Source organism: Nannospalax galili, unplaced genomic scaffold (assembly GCF_000622305.1).
Source record: "Nannospalax galili isolate Female #2095 unplaced genomic scaffold, S.galili_v1.0 scaffold537, whole genome shotgun sequence".
Lineage (NCBI taxonomy): Eukaryota > Metazoa > Chordata > Mammalia > Rodentia > Spalacidae > Nannospalax > Nannospalax galili.
In genome coordinates this window covers 1,726,693-1,735,203 of record NW_008339916.1, presented here as the reverse complement: position 1 = coordinate 1,735,203, position 8,511 = coordinate 1,726,693, and positions in this window count along the sequence as shown.

Below are 8,511 nucleotides of genomic sequence, written 5' to 3'. Positions count from 1 at the left end.
CATTATCAAGAAAAGAGAAAATCCTGTAAAAATGTAAGAGATTCTGTAACACTTACTAATTTCAATGTCAAAGAGAATAAATTATTAAATATATCAAGTCAGGAGATAGAGAGATATGTCTCTCTTCTTAGTCAGCCCTTCAATTCATGGCCAAAGATATACTCTGAAAATCTAATATAACAATAACTCTGCACTATGATCCATGACGTCCTCCACCATGAACTTTGGACTAAGATTACAGTATCAGGAATGTATGCCTTCCTGGGGAGTAGGCCTCAAATTCCATCAGAAAGTGGTTGAGTACTCCCTTTTCTGACTTGACACCACTCTACCAGTATGCACTTCTTGACAGCTTTGATGATTTTTCACTGGCAGCCCCATACCACCCTTTCATATCTGTTTCTGTAACCAGCTAGTTGCAGTATAACATACATGAAGTCCTTGAAATAATCCACTACTTATGTATCAAAGAAATAGAATGGAAGAAAAAATATTTCACTTTGATGAAAATGTTTTACTTCGTAGACTGTTTATAAAGGTTTCAGGGTCACATCCCCTCAGTGATGCCAAACTACCTTTTTAAATTGCTACAGCTTACTACTGACTCTTGATATTAAGACTTAAAATGGTGGTGTAATATTAATTGTGTCAACAGTTCAGTTTCAACCGCAAGGCAATTATTAGTTTGTTAATCCCCAAGAAATTGGTGACATGTTTAAACGGATAACTTATTTTGCAGTCTAAGGGATCTAAAAACTCCCCAAATATCCACACACTAAGTAAAACAAACTCTTCAAACTGGAGCAGCTTGCTTGCTCCCTCTCTGCTGAAGATGTCTAGCTGCCATACTTCAAAGAGAACACTAAGTAAGAAGAGCATCTCTGGGGAAAAGAGCAACATAACCATGGCAAGTAACTTCAGCATGAAGTATTTTATAAAAAGCCAAGCTAATATGCACCAGGACATAGTGTTAGCTAAAAGTATAAACGCAGATCGAGTCAGGGAAATCAGTAGTGATGTCTTCTGAGGCTCTTGTACCAACCAATTTTTGCCTAAATTGTTCTTATATTATTGGGGGGGAACCCCCCAAATTCTGACATTTGAAATCAGAGTGTAGATCTGAGGCTCTCACCACTTTGTGTTTAGCAGAAGATTCAATCTCAAACTGAAAAAGCTCAAGAATTTTTCTTTCACATTAGGTAATGCAAGATCTAAGTAATTGAAAATATGGAAGAAAATACTAAAGTAGACTTGCTGAATATACTAAATTTGAAACAAAACAGAATCAAGTGCACACAAGATGTGTGTATTAAACACTCAGGAAAGTTACAAGGATAAATTATATTATCGTGAAGTCAATTTAAAGACCTGAAGAAAAACCATGAGAAAGTTTTTTTTATATATAAAATTAAATAAATACTGATTCCTATTAGTTTTGTTATAGCTCCTTATTGGTGGTTTTATTATATTTCAAATTTAGTATTTTCCATCTATTCTTTGAGCATTTCATGTTTGTATATAAGACATTTCCATTATATGCTCCTCACTTTTCCTCTCAAAGTCCTCCAAGGTGTCTCCTTCCAGTTACCTCTTGCATCTTTATGAGGTCGTTATACTTTTTAAATGTATATTTGTATTGATATTTTTGTGCATTTCATACAGTAAATCTTAATCATATTTATACCCTCTGTCCCATCTGCAACTCTTGTAACCCCCCACAAGATTTCATGCATTCTGTCTTGTATGTTAAGGCCTATCATGTCAAGCTTTTATACCCAGATATTCTTCAGTGCAAGCTCATCCAGTGGACCACAACAATGACAGGCACAACAAGCTGTAATGGTGCAGTAGTGGCACTTTTAACTTGGGGGTAATCAACAACAATCTAATTGGACTTAAAGCCCTCTCAATGGAAGGGAACTCATGGGTGAGACTGTAAACATAGTCAAATACACATTTCTAGAAAGGTTGTAGATCCTAGAGAAAACCCTACCTTTGTCATATGTCTAGACAAATGAAAATTTTTTTAATTTTTTTATAATCCATTGGGTCCAGTTAGTCCTGCCCATGAATTTTCCTCTGGAGTACAGTCAAACTACCAGGGAAAACATGCTTAAGAGGAAAACTGACTGTTCCTTTTCCAGTAGCCATTAATTGTAAATAACCCCTCAGTGAGGAACAGAGACTAGTGAGAACTACTCCTTCATGCTAGAGTATGGACTGACTTGATTGTGTGCAGGACTTGTACAGGAAACTACAGGAATTCCGATTTCATGACAACAATTATTCTGTCTTATTCTAAAGACACTGTTTTGTTCTGTTCCTCTTAGACCTCTAGCTCTGAAAATCTCTCTGCCCCCACTTCTGCTATGTTCCCTGAACCTTCCCCTACACAGGGAACAATGCTCCTCCAAGAAGACATAGGTTTCCAAATATAAAGCCCAGTGTCCAGTATGAGACAGCTCCACTGGAGTTATTGGGTGGATAGAGTCACAGAGACTCCCAAAACAATGCAGGCTATTTCAATTTCTCTTGGGTGACCAGAAGAATTTAATGGCAAAACTCTACTGCTGAAGACACTATACACTCTGGCCTTAGGGCTTGGAAAAATCAAGCTGGGACTGTCTGGAAAGGTTCCGCCTTGCTAACTAGCATTAACAGTGTCAGAAAGTGTGATGTAAACTTTGGGGGAAGAAAGGTCCTCAAAAGTCGTATCTAGCTGTGAACCTTGTGGTCTTTAATAGCAAATGGTCAGGCAGGATATTCCCGTGTGACATGAATGCTATGGGGGTAACCATCTGCTTTCTGATCATATTTAAGGACTGCTGCACAACAGGAAACTCATTCTTAATACTATAAATATGACCAAGAACCTGTGATTGTGGAGCTCATAGGCCCTTGGGGGTGAACCTGCTAATATCACTTTGCTAAGTGAACATAGTATCAAATTAACTGCTAAGCCTGATCTTAGCCAAAAGACCAAGACCAAGAAATGATCCAGTTGCCTTCACAGATTTGTCAATTTATTTATTTAACCTCTATTAAGCAAATAGCTTGTGTTTTTTGAGAGTACCAATATCAAAAAAGAAAATAAAAGAAGACAAGAAAGTTGTACGAGTACAAGTTGGGAAAGGGAAGGGGATCAGTGAGACTGGAAAGGTGACAAGAGAGGTTAATGGCAGATGAATATGATAAAATATATTATGTACATGTATGAAAATATCACATAATATTATTATGTATGAATAGTATGTGCTAATCAAATTTTGAAAGAAGATTATAATTTAGGTATACTACTATATGGTATTTACATTTTGCATGTGCTTTGCAAAATTTCTGAAGAACAGGTATCACCATTACCATTGTACACCTAAGAAAAACGAGTATCATAGGCACTAAGTACACTGAAATCAGTGAGTTTCATATTCAAGTCAGATTTCTGAAAATGTCAAAGCCAAGGTGGTATCTTAACACTTTTTATATCCATATATTTCAAATGAGTCTAGAATCAGGCTCATTCAGTTGTGATAATTTACATCAAATTCTACCTTATATGATTTTAAGGCTATAAATAAGAAATAAAATTATATTCTTATGCCCTTTAGTATTTTACATTTTAAGCTTTGACTTAAGATTATTTAAATATCTATCTTTAACTCATGGGAAGTAATTAAATATAATCCATGGAAAGGCCATACACAGAATTTACCAAAGATAATTATGCACTTCAGAAGCACTTAAATACACAAATCGAAGCCACTTTTTCTATCTTTCTATAATAAGGCCTTGTAGTAATCAGTAGTAAGCATGTACATTCAAACAAGGTACTTCCATGTGGAGGTACACGATGCCATATTAAAGTGATGCTTGAATAAAGACAGCCTGATTCTTAGCATCCATTTTAGCCAAGAGGGAACCCAAACTCCTGAGAATCTGTTCCTATAGATTGCTCACCAGAACTGTGCCTTGAATAAAGAAAACAAAGGCCTTTCTCTCTCTTTATTGAAACTACATTGAGCATGAAATGGGGAAAGAATAAGCTAAAGGATTTTGTCTTATCAGAGAACTTTCCCTCTCATGGAATTTGCTCTTTCTTATCCCTACTGTCCTAGAACAGCACATAAAAGCACAAACAGATATGACTAATTAGTCCCATCTATTATTTGTAACACAAACTGGAAATTTTTCATTGTTTCTAATGAATATCTGCTGGGTGCAGCTCATGCTTGATATTCAGAACACACACGCATGCATACAGTTTTCTGGGTTAAGGTCAAGGAAGGGTCATGAGGGATTTTGGCTATATGTTTAGGTTACAAGTAGATGCCAAGGCCTGACAAACTTGTTTATGCTACAAACAAGCTAAGATAAAACAACAGAAAGCTAGTTCCTTTTAGTTTTTAAAGTGAGATGTCTGAACTCAAAGCGTGGAAAAGATTATGAAGGCCATAGGGAATAATTATTCTGTGCTCCTAACTCTTGTGATTGCCAGTAATCCTGGCATTACTTGACTCATAGTTGTGTTTGTCCAATTTTCTCTAGTCAGCAATTTCATGGTCTTTCTATTACATGCCTCTGTGTTGTAAAGCACATCCCTGCTGTGTGTACCTGTGTCAAATTTTCCTTTTCTAATAAACATCAGTCATTAGATTAGGATCAACCCAAGACCAGTAACACTTTCACATAACTAATCATATCTACACAAAACTCTATTTCAACTAATTTAACTTCTGAGTTTTCAGGTAAACTATTTTTCTGGTACACATTCATCCCCTGAGAAGCAGTTACTTCAACTGAATACAGAGTGTTCTCAGGTCAGTGGTTTGTACAGCGTTTGGAAGTTTGAGAAAAAACTAAGACCTTTACTTTCACTTCAAAAATTCCCTTTTAAGAGTAATTTGATTATTGAGTAGGTCCCAAGTTAATTTCTGCTATATTAAGACAAGTACCCACATCTATTTTCTTCATAGGCACTATTCTTTTTATTTGTCTTTGTGTTCGTGTGTATATATGTGTGTGTGTGTGTGTGTGTGTGTGTGTGTGTGTGTGTGTGTATGCACGCATTTGTGCAGCTATATAAGTGCACCACATCCTACAGTGCCTGCTGAGGACAGAAGAGGGTCCCAGTCAAACTCCCTGGAGCTGGAGTTATGGACGGCTGTTAGCCACCATGTGGGTGCTGGGATTCTAAACCTATCGTCTGCAAGAGCAACCAGTGCTCATCTCTCCAGCCCCATGAGCATTATTCTTTATGTGGCATAATTTTATTTGATTATTGTTTTGTTGTTTTATCTTGGCTGAGTGAAAGCAAATTATTTAGAGCCAAGGACATTAGTATTTTTCTTTTTTTTTTTTTAAACTAATACTCTTGTTCCAAGAACAGTACCTGAAATGTAGATTTCCAGTAAATATTTGGTCAATGACTGGATAGACATAATTGTAGTACTGGAGACTGAAGACAGAGCTTTGAAGATGATAGACCTATTCTGTGATACTGAGCTCAAGATTGCATGGATATGGAGAATAATTCTGACACTTAATATCTGAGTTTGATTAGGGTATTCCTTCACATTCATTCTGTGTCCATGTGTTGTCTAAATATTTATTGTCTGCATTCTACTTACTTTCCAGACAGTGTATACAGCAATGAGGATGCACCACAAGCAAAACTAGATTATTGGTCCCAGAACGTTAAGGCCACTGATATGCTCTAGAGATTGTTGATGAGGTGTATGCAGAGTACCTACAGTATATTTGGACTTATGGTTTGTGCTGCATTGATTAGAACATCATAGACTTATTCTTTATCTATCTAGTGATTGGATACCAATTTTGTATATAATGTTAAAATTTAAAAAATTAAAATAGTAGGAAATCATGATTACACTCAGGATATTAAGATGTAAAGAGGAATATTTTTTTTCACTTCATGACAATGGAAATAGAACTAGAGATTTACACAAGAAGGAGAAAAAAGATAGATAACCTAGGGTTATAAATCTGGCTTAAGCAGTTAGTACCACATATATTGAGGAATGCTGTAAAATAAATTAAATGCAATCAGTTTGCATATCTTGACTTAGCAAATTATATTTAAAACCCTTTTTTATTCCATATGTGATTTAATAATGGCTTATAGAAGAAATTATGATAGAATCAGGAGCCCCAGTGATCCAAACACTCTGGACTACTAAACTGAATAAAAGGAACAAGATCAACTTTGTAAAAGAAAAATAGAGGTATTAAAATGATAGGGCTGAGGGTTATATAAAGAACTATGTGGATAAAGGGGATGAAGGAGCTCAAGAGAGGCAGGACCATAGGAGAAGGGTATTCTCAAGGGAGAAACGGGAAAAATGCAGACACTTCAAAATGGGAGGTAGTAGAAGGAGGGCTAGACATGGAGAGAGAGAAGAGAGATGAATAGTGCCTAGCTAGTATGTAAAAAAAAACCTTTTGACAAATTATGCATACAATATCTCTACTTGAGTCCATGTGCATAGCTGAAGACTATATAACAAGAAAAATTGCCAGACAAGAGAAATCTTCCTTTGAGTTACTGACCAGGGTAAAGACTCCCAAAATTACAGAAGGCTATTTATTGCCACAATCCTTGATTGCCTCCCACAACTTGAAGGTAAGACCATATAGCTGAAGACAAGACATAGTTTGGGCACAGGATTTGAAACAATGGAGCTGGAACAGACCTGCAAGTCACATCCCCTGAAGGGTAGCTCCCATATCTTTGAAGAGAATACTATGCAAGCTGCTAAGAGAAAACATCAGTCGATGGTCCAACGCCAGCTTCAAGGAAGAAAAACCACATCAATGACCTACACAGCATATGACATTAGTGCAATAGTAGCACTTTTATCTTGGGGGTAATCATCAGCTACCTATTCAACTTAAGGCACACTCAATTGGAGGAAACTCATGTGTGGTACTGTAAACACAGCCAAATACACATGACTGGAGAGATCTTAGATCATAGAGAAAACCCTAAAGCTGTCACAACCTTAGACAAATGTGATTTCTTACTATGTGCAAAATATGGAGCCTTATATTTACAAACAGGTATCCCAATCACCACTCATTAAAGAAGCTTGTTTTGCCACAGATAGACAATATTACAGAGTTCCCCAACTGAGCACACTCAGACATTTTCTGTGAATTGCCGAAGCCTAAAAGTGGTGCATCTATAACACAACTTTTACACCTAAGGTTCACGGAGCATATAACAAGAGATAAAGGGGACACTAACATATCTCTGAATTCTCTTCAACCAAGCTCCCTCAAGCAACAGAGGTCCAGGAACACCAAAGGTCACAAATGAGAAAAGTGTGGAGAGTAACTGTCTGCAGAGTGTGGGTCCTTGGATAGGACTCTTATATTAAGCTCCATATGCTCAAGGTTCTGGGACTATTTCGGAAGAGTGGCAGAAAGATTGCAAGAGCCAAGGAGGAGTTGCACGATGAAATGAAAGTAGAGTCCTACCAACTCCTGCAACCTTGCTCATATGAAACTACAATAATGTTGTCAGCATGCACAAGACCCATGCAAACTCAAGCAGACAAAAACCCAGCACAGAACTGTGGAAATGAGCAACAAGCCACAACCTTAGTCAAAGAATCACTGGCAGCTGATTACTGCTTGGTGAGGAAGCGCTTATCTTCTTAAAGAAGGAAACTCTAGATAGGCTGCCTGACATCAGTTGTTGAACTTGCACTGAAAGATGCCTTGAGACACTAATTTGACACTATAGGCCTTAACACAAATGATAGAATGTATGAATTCCAGTGGGGGTGCGGACTACCAACACAGAGATTTTTTTCTAGCAAAGTGCTTAGATAAACATATATTTTGATTAGGTACAATAAGACAGCTACAAGGCTTTTATTATCATTGTGTGTGTGTGTGTGTGTGTGTGTGTGTTTGTGTGTATGAGTGTATTGCCTGCATATGTGTAAGTGCACCCATGTCATGTAAGACCCACAGAGGTCAGAAGAGGGCATGGAAGTCCCCTGGAACTGGAGTTACAGATGTTTTTTAGCTGCCATGTGGATTCTAGGAATTGAACTCAGGTCCTCTGCAAGAGAAGCCAGTGCTCTTAATCACTGAGTCATCTTTCCAAGTCCCTATACTTACAAACTTTATGGAGAGAAATAGAATAGAAAGCTTATGAATCGTGCGTGCGTGCGTGCGTGTGTGTGTGTGTGTGTGTGTGTGTGTGTGTGCGTGTGTGGGGTGTGTGGTGTGTGTTTGTGTTTCAATGACAGTGAAGTCATGTCTTCTTGATCAGAAAATAAATGAGCAGTGACTCCAAAGATGCAGAAGTTTTGGAAATGTTAATGAAATCTGGGTGAGGAGGGAGGAGTCATTTTAATAGTGGTAATAGAATACAAGAAAGATTCTGAGACAGGGAATTTACTGACCTGTTTAATGAGTAACAAGGCAGATGGGTCTGATTCTGGGTGGGAAAATCAGCAGATGTAGGCAGGGAGAATAGATGTG